Raw genomic sequence first — 12,545 nt, 5'->3', positions numbered from 1 at the left:
TGATGAAGGGGAGTTAAAATTCACATCAGAGAATTTTGTGACTAGCATTACTGATGAGTCTTACTGATGACAAGGTTGGGGCCCTGGGTCAGGTGTTGGTTTGTGACATAAACCAGGCTGCTCAGTTTACCTTGGATTTTAGTTTTCTAGCTTATTAAACTTGGGAGTTGGGTTAAATGACTTGGTTTCTTTTGGCATATCATGATCAAAATGCTTCTAATCTTACGATTTAGTGGAACACTGAAACTTTAAGAATATCATGAAGTAACTTTATTCAGTGAGAAATTGGTCCAAGAGACAAGGAGTGCATAGCAAAGCAGCAAGGTTTATTAAAGAGAAAGTAGTGCCATTAAGGGAGAAAGAGTGGCTAGGTAGCTTAGGTCAGGCTGGTGGGAACAACTATTGTCTTTGCAGATGGGGCTAGGATGATTAGAGATTATTGAAAGTCAGATGTTATTTAACTTATTTCTGACTGCCCATCCCTCTGCCCATAATTCACTCTGTTACTGTATACATGAGATACAGGTAATATTCATGACGTCTTAAGTAGGAAAAATACCTACAAGGTTACTAAAGGTGACAGGTGGGCTACACTGCACAGGCTTTCAGAACTGGTTATCACTCCTCTCCTCTTTGCAGGATGCAAGAGACCCCAAAAGCTGCAATGTTAGCCTACAAAGGGGACGTTTCTGGGCGGTCTGGGGAAGGTTCAGATCTCATCTCCCCTGTTAGTCTTCACATTCACCCTGTATGTTCTAGACCCATATATCAACTTTCCCCTGAGAGACAAGATCCCTGAAAATCTTTTTGGGGTTCCTGAGGGAGAGGAGGCCTCTTTTCTCTGTAACTTCTTCAATTTTTATCAGGAGTGGTTGACTTGCCTACAGGGTATCCTTGTCCTACTATCTGTCTAAATTTGGAACCAGAGTATATGGGTGACTGATGCATTCACCAATCAGATCCCGTTCAATGGGCTGGAGAGCCTAGGCTAGCATCTGAAAGCTCACGGCTTGCTACCTTGATGAGATGAGTCTACAAAGGCAGTTAACCAGACAAAGGCTGAGGAGCAAAATCAGCAGGATTACAAACAAGGGTCCAAGAAAGAGAGACAACCATGAGATAGGAAGGACCAAGTTCCTTCCCAAGAAAGCCATCCTTTTGTGGCTCTTTCCCTGATGTCTCTGGCCTTTTCCAGTATTTGGTTTATGTTGTTCTTATTTCCCCATAAAAGCAAGCGTTCTAGCATGGTACGAGTCCTTCCCTGGGAGGCAGTAGTGATTTCCAGTGCACACCTGTTTTGCAGTCCCATGCCAGCTAGGGAATCAACCTGCATTTTGAGGTCCAGAAGAGTGGAGATTATCTTATTTAGGTTTTCTATATTTTCTGGACAGGTTTTTGTATATTCAAATTGCGGTGATAATCCCTCCAATACCTGCCGTGACTTCCAGTGTGACCCCAGTTCCTAGCAGCAAAGGAACTAATGTCATGGCCCCTTGTTCACAGTCTTATCTGAACCTTGGTTTGGGGTTTGAGAACTTTTCTGGGCTCCAGATGAACAGCAGGGGAAACACAAGCCAAGGTGCATGTTCCTGTGCATTTGGTAGGTCGGCATAGATATGTCTGTCTCCCACATAGAAGTACATCCCTGTGGAAGATGTCACTGAATTAGAAGGGAGATAAACCCGAATGTACCAAGCCCCTACTGCTGCCATAGTCTCTCCTGGTGTACAGTATTCTATCCTATAGTGGCCAATCAGGGTCATAGAGGTTAGGGGCCCCAGGCAAGGAAACTCTGGTTGAATAGTACTATGAGTCTTGTTTTCCCAAAAGACTGAATATCCTCTGAGGTCACCAAACCCCAGGCTTTGGGTCCCAACTTGCCTGTACCATGTGCCAACTTACTACATCCTAGAGGCCGATAGGGTTCAAACCAGTGACTCCCTGGGCATTCCTTTCTTGAGTATTTGGGACAAAACTGTTGTCTAGAGTTCCATCAGGAAGAGTAATGTTTGGTATTCCAGTTCTCTTGGTCCCCATCTAGTACCTGTGGGTTCCTCTCCCCTCTTCCCTGCAATTATCCCTGGGATGAAGGTTCCTAAAACCATAATGGTCAGATTGCATTGGAAGGGCTTCAGGTGTCCTAGTAGAGTATCCTTTGCCCAGTTGGCTTGTAGGCAAATGGGAGCCTGGCTCTGCAGATCTACATTTTCAAGGTGGCCCTTTCTTTTTGTAGTGCTCGAGAACAGGAATGGAATTGACCATGGATATCAAAGAAGGTTTGCCCATTCATTAAAGCTAATTGGATAGGCTGTCCCCATTCTACCTCAGGAGGAGTCCACACATACCCAACAGTTTGTATGAGAGGTTGAATTGGTTTTCCTTAGTAGGTTGAGGGCCAAGGAAACCACCTTCCTGTAAGGATGCCAGGTAGGAGCCATGGCTGTGTTTGATGGTTAAGTGGAGTACTTAGTGGAGGCATTTGAGCACTATACAGCATAGTTCCATCCTTGGAGTAAGACCCTGTTTTTACTGCAGCTGTCCAAAATCACAAGGAAGATCCACGCTACAAGTACCCAGAAGAGGGGGGTGTTTCAAAGCAGATAAGCTTAGCATTGCTTAACTGTTTGCTGAAGCTCCAGCCTTTTTCTTTGACGTCTTGTATCCCCTTTTAGCTAAGAAATTGAGGACTTGGATGGTGTTAGTACTAGGGGCCTTCTGGGTGGCCTCAGGAGGTCATCCATATACTGGAGAATCCCGCCTGCTTTCGGTTGAAGGTCCCTCAAGTCCAGGCTAAGAGCCAAGCAAACAAATGAGAATTATCTTTAACTCCTCGGGATAGGACTGTCCAGGTGTGTTGTTGCCTTTTTCCTTCCTTAGGATCCTCCCACTAAAAAACAAAGAGGAATTGGGAATCCAGGTGCAAGAGAAGAACGTGTTTTTTATGTCCAAGACAGAGAACCAATTTGTACCCATGGTATCTGGGCAAGGAGAGTGTATGGATCTTCCACCAGTGAATTGATGGGGACTACAGACTCATTAGCCAGCCTCAAGTCTTATGCCATCCTGTATTCCCCAGTGGGAATTGTTTCCTGTTGGGAAAATGGGCAGGGTCGGTAAGGAAGATCCAGATGGGAGCCATTATTTTGTGTGGCTTGGAGTCCCATCACACCAAGTCAAAGGGCTCACTTGTGACTCCACCTCAGCAGTAATTTCTGGCTGACTTCCCATTGAGAATATGTTGTAGGCTGAGTGGACTGTTAGAGCCATATCTAGTTTGAACATTATGTCTCTTTCCAAAAGGGAGTAGGGCATTCAGGGATGATAAGGAATTGGTGAGCAAATATTAGTTCCCAAAAGCTGCAAGGGACTTTGGGAGTGAATCTTTGGGCCTTAGGATTTCCATCCACTTCCACAACATTTGTGCTTCTGGAGGAGAGTTTCACTCTAAAGAAGGGTAGGCAGGAAAAATTTGCCTCCATATCCAATAGGAACGCAGTGGACTTACCCAGGATGTCCAGAATCAATCGAGGTTCTTCAGGAGAAATTTCAATTCACTGCAGGGACAGCAGAGGATATCGCAGGCCTCCTTAATCTGACTCAGATTCCTGCTTGGCCATCAGTCTTGGCTGTGTGCCTTCTCTTTGGGAGTACCGACAGTCAAAGGGCTCCTTGCCCTTTCTCAGAGAAGACTTGGCAAGGACTGGGAGGGGATGCAATACATTCCTTCCCGAATTGCCCCATTTTCCTCCAGCAGTGGCAGGTTAGCTTGCCAGATTTCTCTCTCTTTTAGGTCTGGGATGTCTGGGTTCTATGGATGGCTTCCCCAACCATGGCAGCCATAACCTTGGCTTGCATTTTTCGGTAGGCTGAAGGCCCAACTGCAACTTTTGGAATTTTCTCCGTATGTTAGGAGCTGACTGAATAATAAAATGTTGCCCCAGTAACACCATATCTTCCCTGGAGTCAGGGTCAATGTTGGTATATTTCCAAAAGGCTTCCTCCAAATAGTTAAAAAAAAGCCATGGGATTCTCATTGGGTCCTTGGGTTGTGCCTCGCACCCAATCAATCAATAGTTCACAGGTTTGGTTATGCCAGCTCTCATCCAGGCTAGCTGGTCCTCTGTCATTCTCTCAGAGTCCTTGCAGGGGTGTTATAGTCCCAAGGGGGTTCTACCTCATGGATTCAAGGATGGCATTCCCTCCTCCCCACCCAGCCCCCAGCCTTGTATGATCAGGGTCCTCTCAGAAGCATTTGTCTGCTTCTGACAAATGAATGGCACGAATGGCAGAAATGTTCTTCTATTCTTTTTTATGGATGTATAACAGAAGAGAGAAAAAAAGTCAGAACTTGAAGAGCAGTGGCAAACCTATCAGGATCCTCTGAATAGCTTCCCAGGCACTCTTGGAACTCTTATGTGAGTGATTGAGAAGGGAACTTCTCATCAGGACTCTCTCAGGCCCCACTGCCTCGCATAAGGGGGCTAGTAGTGAGGCCTTGAGAGTATGGAGTCCCACTTTGGGAATGGGAGGGGCTTACCATGGAAGAGGGTGCTTGAGGCTCAGGAGTGGGTGCAGGTAGAGGCAGAGCAGGGGGAAGATGACGTGGTGGGGGGTGTCCTTCCCCCTGAGAGATGGATGGTGTCCTCACAGGTGGGTCATCTAGGAGAGCTGGGGCTTCCTCTGAAAATTTCCTGTTGCTTTCTCAGGGCACACATCCTTGCACAGGGAGAGGTTCTGGTCAAGGGCCATAAAACTGGACCTTGGGCCATTTTCTAAACCTCCAGTAGAAAAGCCTAGCTGAAAAATGTGTTATAATTCAGGGACCCATTTTCTGGAAAGTTTTCATGGTCCCCCAAGATATATTGGGGCCATGTTTTTCAAATTAGTGGAATCAAAACATTCTCAGTATCTCAAGATGCAGCCTAATGGAGATTTGATCAGAATGGAACTGGTTCTCCCATCCTCCCTATGGGACAAAAAGGATGGGAACACCTGTGAGAACTCTCTTAGCCTCTTGTGCAGACCCAGATGTAAGAGGTCTAGACAGGCATCCCCAAAAAGAGACCCTGTCCAGGGAGACTGGATTGAGAGTCCAGACCCTCTGATCCTGGCTGGATTTCTCCAACCTGGAATGGATTGGCACCACTTCTTAGACCAAGGCCTCCAGAGGCTATGTCCAACTGCAAGATGGGAAAGTCCTGGGTGAAGGCCCCAACCATGGGCATCCTGCTGATAGCAGTTCTCTGGAAGGAGGTTAAAGAGCTATTCCTCAACCATCTGTTTTATGAATTAACAGGAAGCCCATTGTTTTAGGGTAGAGGGAGCTGAACTTCTGATCTCGGGGATCTAACTATGGGAGCCCTGGTCTAACACATAGAGAGGCGGCTCTGAGTTGCCATCCCCAGGGACTGGGCAAGGGCAAAATAAGAAGTAGGTGAGCACGCTGTTCCAGTTGTGGGAGTTATCAAAGAAAGAATGGAGTGAGCATTCATGAAGGCAAGAGAAGGGGTGGCACAAGAACAGTCTTGAATAGCTAAACGAGCTGCAAGCATGTGGAAGGCACCCGTGAGGACTGAGAGTTTGTCCCCCCCCTAAAAAGTTTGCAGAGGCATGGAGAAAGGGAAATCCCATGGAAGCATTCCTTACCTCTTGGCTTGCTCCCTAAAATGCATGGAGTGGGGAAAAGATCACATAAGATTACCATGGGGCGGATATTAAAGAACTGACCTCAGAGACAAGGAGTGTATATAGCAAAGCAGCAAGGTTTATTGAAAGCAAAATTTAACACCACTAAGGGAGAAATGGTGGACTCAGTAGCTCAAGAGCCTGGGGTCTATCTGGATTTTATGTGGTTAGGGTCAGGCTGGCTGGCAAAACCTTGGGGCCTATGTTAAGGTGACTGGAAGGTTTGATTGACAGCCAAATGTTATATAACTTATTTCTGACTGCATATCCCTACTCATAATTGCAAGTACTACTTTTTCTTTTCTCTCTCTTTTTTTTTTTTGGAGGCATGAGGATTTTTAACTCAGGGCCTCTCACTTGCTAGGCAGGCTTTCTACATTTGAGTCACTCCGAAAGCCCTTTGTGTGTGTATGTTTTTTTTGTTTGTTTGTTTGTTTGTTTTTCTGAGACAGGGTCTCTCAAACTATATGCTGTTTTGGAAATAGATGGCTGGCTTGGAACTGCCATCCTCATTTCTGCTTCCTGAGAAGCTAGAATTACAAGCGTGAGCTACCTGTGCCCAGCACAAGTACTATTTATTAAACCTTAAGTAGGCAAAAACACCTAAAAGGTTAGTAAAAGTGACAGGTGGGCTACACTACTCAGGCCTTCAGAACTGGTTGGAACCGGTTATCTCCCCATGCCCTCTTTGGAGGAGGCAAAGTGTTAACTACCGTGTTAATTGCCATCTAGCCTTTCTGGCATCTGGGGGTGGGGGTGGGGGTTCAGATCTTAACTACCCTGCTAGTCTTCACATTCACTTTATCAAAATCAGATGATGTGTTAATGAAAACCATATGACTGAAGGCAAAGGAAAAATATATTTCAATCCTTTGGTAAGAGGAAGTTTGAGAGATTTTTGCAAGCTTTAGAGGAAGAGTTCAGTTTAGGAAAATAATCATTTTAGATGCTCTGAGAAGGATTACTGGGTAGATCCTAGGTTCATCACAAGGGAGAACCTGAGAGAAGATGAGTGATTTCTGTCTGGTGGAGAATTTCCTTGAGGATAAACCTCTGGACTGAAAAGCAAGATTAAAATTGGCCCTTCCTTAAAGGAGTGCAAAGCAGGTAAGGGGTGCGCGCGCAGATACACACACACACACACACTCACTCATAACACATGGGGGCACTATGAAGGAAAGGAAGACACAAAAATGGAAGTGACAATTAAATGAAAAAGAATCGAAGTGCTGATGGAAGGGTCTGAAACAATATAGCAATAAGGGCACGTGTTATAAGGAAGAGACGGAAGGCACTACAAGACCATTTGTCACCAGAAGGGAAAAATTCTTGTCTCCGCAGCACACACTTCTAAACCGTACAACAAAAGGTGGGATAAAAATGCAGAGTCGAGCAGTGGGTTTAGCGGACAACAGATCAAGCAAGCGGCCTCGGCTCTAGCCCTCCCTCCCTCCCGGCTGCTAACGCGCGGGCGCTGCGCACGCGGGGCTCGCGGTCTCCGGGGAGCCGGGCGCGCTCGCTGGCGACGCTTCCCGGGAGCTTCCCGCGGACGCGCGCGGCCGGGCACCGGTCGGCGGGACGTCGCGGTGCACCCTGACCTGCTGCCACCTGCCCCGAGAAAGCCACGCGCCCGGCACGGCACCCACGTCGCGGGACCCCAAGTCCACGCTGCGGCCGCAACGCCAGACCCGCCCAGGCTTGCTCCCCAGAGGCAGTGCGGAAGAGGCGGAGACGCCCAGAGTCCTCACCGCGCCCCGTTATCTTTGTCCCCACGCGGGGGGCGATGCGTCCACCGGGAACCCCGGCGCGGGTGGCTAGAGCAGGCACCGCCGCGCCCGCAGATTTGCAGCTCATTTCCTAATCCGCCGAATTAAACAGGATCGCCTGCCCTAGACACCGCCTGGTGAGAAGCCCCTGGGACGCCCAGGGTAAACAAACCGCCCGCCAGGGAGCCTTGTAGGCCTTGCAGTGGCTGTGCGAGGGCTCAGTTGTCCCTCTCTCTCCCCATCTCCCCTTTTCTCCCTCTCGTCCTTTCCTCTCTCCTCCTCTCCTCCTCTACTACTGTTAAATGCTGGTGGAGTGGGATTTTCCTTTTCTTTTTTTGTTTTACTTCAGCACACTGGAGGTGCTAAATAGCATCAGATCCTGTGGAGAATATTATGCCTGCTTGTTGAAGCTGTGGCTTTTTTATTTACCAAGTATCAGCTTGGTATCTCACCCTTGTTACCTTACTCCAGACTGGTGTGATTTTGTGTGTGTGTGTGTGTGTGTGTGTGTGTGTGTGTAGGTGCAAATGGGATTTGAACTCACGGTCTCAGGCTTCCTAGACAGGTATTCTACTACTTGAGCCACTACAGCCCTAGACTGGATTTGTTGCACCAAAAGATTAATGGCAGGGAGTTGCCCCTTTTAGCTTCTCAGCGTCAAGAAATCAACACCATTGGGGCTGGAGGAGTGGCTCAAGTGGTAGAGTACCTGCCTGGCCAGGGAGGAAACCCCAAATTCAAACGCCTGTACAGCCAAAAAAAAAAAAAGAGAGAGAGAGAGAAAGAAATCACCAAATAGAGTCAGAGAAGGTGCCTTAGACAGGTCGTCTCTGTTTTCACTGAAAGACTAAAACCAGTTTTGTCCACTCCTCCTGTAATGGAGGCCCCCACTTGACAGTTATTGCTGCTACGCAGTACTCTTATGGAATTCTGGTTTACTGTTTTTCACAAGGTCAGGAATGAAATATTTCAATTCAACAAATACCTGCATGTACCTGTGCCAAGGAGTTAGGTAGTTATAATTCATGCTATGCTAGAGATATTAATTCATATCACGCCTGTAATCCTAGCTACTTGGGAGGCTGAGCCTAGGCACATAGTTTGCGAGACCCCCCCATCTCCAAAATAACCACAGCAAAATGGACTGGAGGTGTGGCTCAAGTGGTAGAGCACTTGCTTTGCAAGCACGATGTCCTGAGTTCAAACCCCAGTCCCATCAAAAAAGAAAGACTACATTTTCATCATTTTGGGGGCTTTCATAGTGGCATGATAGAATAAGTTGAATTAGTGGCTTAGGTGTCAGTTCTGGGACCTCTATTCAAGCGAGCTGTGTGGTTGTGGAAGTTGGCATTCATCATCTCCTACTTGTGTGTTTTCTTGTGCAGCAGAAGCTAGAACACTGAAAACATTCCTCAGACTTTCTTCCATTTGAGTTCTGGATGTAGAGCTAGGGTCTGGCAAGTTGATGCCTTGCCTGAGGTTTCAAAGGCAGGGGTGAAGCAGTGGCCATCGTCCTGCTATTTTTAGCTGCTTTCTGCTGGCAAGGAGGGTCCAGTCTCCAGACTGGGTGTTGGAGGCCCTTACAGCAGCTGACACATCCAGACTCATCTTGCCATGTTGAAGCACAAGCCCTGTGGCCGTAAGAGGTGGTAAGGGGGGTCAGGCTTGGTAACACAACCTGAAATCCCAGCTCTGAGGAGGCTCAGGCAGGAAGATGCAAGTTTGAGGCCAGCCTGGGCTACACAGCTAGAATCCCCCTCCAAAAACAAACAAACAAAAAAGTCAGTTGAAGGAGGTGATGAACATATTCTGTGCTCACTATCTGGATGGTTTCAAGATTCCAGATTTGCTGGGTTACAGCTATAGTGGTGGTCTCGAACCTCACAGGCTCTGTGGAGCCTCTTTTTTTTTTAATCCCCTTGGAGATAGGGTCTCACTATGTAGTGGCTTGGAACTAGTGGTCCTCTTGCCTCAGCCTCCCAAGTGGTATGCACTACCATGCCTGCTTATAAGCCATTGATTGTGGCAGAAATACTACATTTGTGGATGACTTAGTTACTAGTGTTTTTAAAATCATTCTTGGGGACACAGCCTAGACCTCCACCTTTAACACTTCAATAATCTTATGAACACCTAATTCCTTTTTATAGAATCTCCTGTCTGCTTAAAATACTTGCAGTGTTTTGTTTTCTGCTTTTTTTAAAAACTTTGGTTAGTATGCTTGCTATATAGCCTCTAAGAGGCCTAATGTCTGCAACTGATTAGCTGGGAAGTGAAACCACAGGATTAGAGCCAAGGGCCTGCAGTGGTTTGAATGACTTCAGTGGGACTAGACCATCTCCACTTGTCCACATTACCTATGACCGCGTGGCCTTGGAAGGCATTCGTGACCCATAGACTAGATCTCTGAGGTTTCTTGCTCTATAAGAACAGTGTGCAACATTTCTTCATTTGAAAACATTTACAGAATACTTTCTACAAGAGATTGTTGAATATCTGGAACATGACCAACTACTAGACTTACTGATAATTTGGATATTGCTGATTTTTGGTCAGTGTACAAATCCTAGTGACAGAACAGATAGATGGTTTATTCTGAGGGAAAAAGACTTACATCTTTTTCACATAAAGCCTGACAATGTAGTATGTGCAGAGGTGGAGATGCCTGTGTAAGCACTTGTGTAAAAAAGGGATGTTCTCAGTATTTTGCATGATGTGTTAAGTAAACTGTAATTATGATATAATTATGATAAGTTCTACAGTGTTTTGAAAATCCTTGCAAAGTTCTTAAGTATAACTTGGCAACATAATAAAAGCTCTTTGTCTTTTAAAACATCAATTCTTTTATTTGTTTTTCTGTGACTTCTATGAAGTCTGAATTTACCAATGTCTCTTATCTGTGCTCTTTAGTGTAGCATGTACATGGCTTCCTTCTCAAAGAATATCTCATTAAAAAAAAGATAAAGGAGTAAGAAAGTCTATATTGCTACTCTATGATGTATTTAACACTGTTTTAGGATTTGGGGGACATAGGCATTACCACTATGTTAAATAGCTTTTTTGTTGCTGTGAGAAAAAAACCTGAGAAAATCAACTTAAAAGAGGAAAGATATATCATGACTCATGACTTCAGTTCATGGTCAGTTGGTTCCCAAGGTAGAACCATTATGGTGGAAGGGCATGGCAGAGGAAAGCTGCTCACCTTATGGCAGCCAGGAAACAGAGAGACAGACTGAAAAGCAGAGTCCAGGGACAAGGTATCCCACTGAAAGGTATGCCCCTTTTAATGAGGTGTGCCAGATGCCTCTATAATTATATTAAGATGACAGCAGAACCTGGAAAAGCTGTTGCTGCTATTGTATAATATATTGCTATTATTGGCATATATACATATTTATGTGTATACATAATTTGAAGTTATGGAAACTTTACCTGTCCTGTCAACTTTGTTTTTTTTTTTTTTTATTCATACGTGCATACAAGGCTTGGGTAATTTCTCCCTCCTGCCCCCACCCCCTCCCTTACCACCCACTCCACCCCCTCCCTCTCCCCCCACCTCCTCAATACCCAGCAGAAACTATTTTGCCCCTTATCTCTAATTTTGTTGAAGAGAGAGTATAAGCAATAATAGGAAGGAACAAGTGTTCCTGGTTGAGATAAGGATAGCTATACAGGGAGTTGTCCTGTCAACTTTGGCAAAAGTATCCCAGTTTAGTGTGTCGAGTTGGCATTGTACAAGAATTAGCAACTATATTAGTCTAGAAATTATCAAATTTTTCCCATTTGCACATGGAGAAAAGCACTGTATTAAATATTAAGGCCTTAACTATGGTGGTTAATTATAGTTAATTCTATAGTTGATTATAGAAACCAATAAAGTATTCCCTATTGAAAAAAAAGCAAGTACCCCACCTCTCCCCCCGACCTACTTCCTCTAACTAGGGCTCTCCTCTTAATGTCTCATTTGGCTATGGAACTTATCAATGGATAATCTGTTGATGAAGTTGGCACCCTATGATCCAATCACGCCACCAGCTGGGGACCAAACCTTCACAGATAAGGCTTTTTGGGGTCACATGAAGAAATATATCCAGCCTGATTAAGCAACTTGCTCAAGATGTCTTGGCTAGGGCTATCTCTGACATTTTGTTTTAGTTAATACAGACAAGCATAGAATTCCCTACATATACCTTCTTTTTCACACTGTCCTTTGCTCATACAGTTTCTTTGTCTGGAATGGTCTTCTTTAGTTTCTTTACAAAACTAGGTCCTCTTTCAAGGCTTGATTCCAGCTTCTTCTGACCTCCCAGCAAGGGTGCTGATCATTCATCCTCTGTGAAGACTTGGCAATGTCTCAAGAAGCTAGTGAGACATAAGCTTCTCAGAGCTGGTTTTGTATCAAAGTTACCTGCTGCTTTGGTTAAGCTGCTTTGGCTTAGTAAAAACATTTGGCCAAAAGTCTCCTCAAAAGTACAAATTTACTTTTCTCACACAACAAGATGGCTGAAGGTAGGTGGACCCAAAGTTTGTGTAGTGGCCCAGTGATGTCAGGGCTCTCAGTTGCTTTCTGTGATTAGCTTACCTGGACTTTTTCTTCACAGATGAATGCTGGCTGCTAGAGTTCTGAGAAACACATTTCCCCTTCGATAGCCATGACTTCCCACCTCCCACAACACGTGTAGACATTTGAGGACCCTCTTTCCACTCTTTATTAGAAAGTCTTACCCACTAGCCCCTGATAGCTTTGCCTATAAATTCTACTGGTATAAAAATTAATCCTGCTCTGCCCTAAACCAAGAACTGGCAAAAAAGGAAGGAATGGTGTTACAAAGATTGATTTTGACCAAGTCTGATTTTATCACTAGAGCCAAGGAAGGAGCCTACTGTCACACCTGAACTTTTAGGTAGGCAGTAAGTCATGTTTGCCACACTCGGGGAGGGTCAACCCTTGGAGATTCTGATTTCAGTAGACCTAAAAATGAGTTGTTAAACTTCTGATTAGCACATTTGCCCTTGTGGACAGACAGAATAGAGAAGAAAGAAGCAAGTATTGTGTCCCTCCTTACCTTGGAATAATTACCTTGATTCATATCT

At 45.3% G+C, this 12,545-nt stretch overlaps 1 protein-coding gene across 2 annotated transcripts in view; it reads left to right on the top strand.

The window, feature by feature from the left end:
* The first annotated feature begins 7,227 nt into the window (after positions 1 to 7,227).
* Positions 7,228 to 12,545, top strand: part of LOC109697671 (sodium/hydrogen exchanger 9B2) — a 47,189-nt gene continuing 41,871 nt past the window's right edge. For both annotated transcript variants that reach the window (XM_074041463.1, XM_074041464.1), the window contains exon 1: positions 7,228 to 7,588. The gene's annotated coding sequence lies outside the window, so the exon portion shown is untranslated. The remainder of the gene's footprint in view (positions 7,589 to 12,545) is intronic.

The sequence above is a fragment of the Castor canadensis genome, chromosome 9, assembly GCF_047511655.1.
Source record: "Castor canadensis chromosome 9, mCasCan1.hap1v2, whole genome shotgun sequence".
NCBI lineage: Eukaryota > Metazoa > Chordata > Mammalia > Rodentia > Castoridae > Castor > Castor canadensis.
The sequence above is the reverse complement of the archived record's forward strand: the minus strand, read 5'-3'. Positions and strand labels throughout refer to the sequence as shown.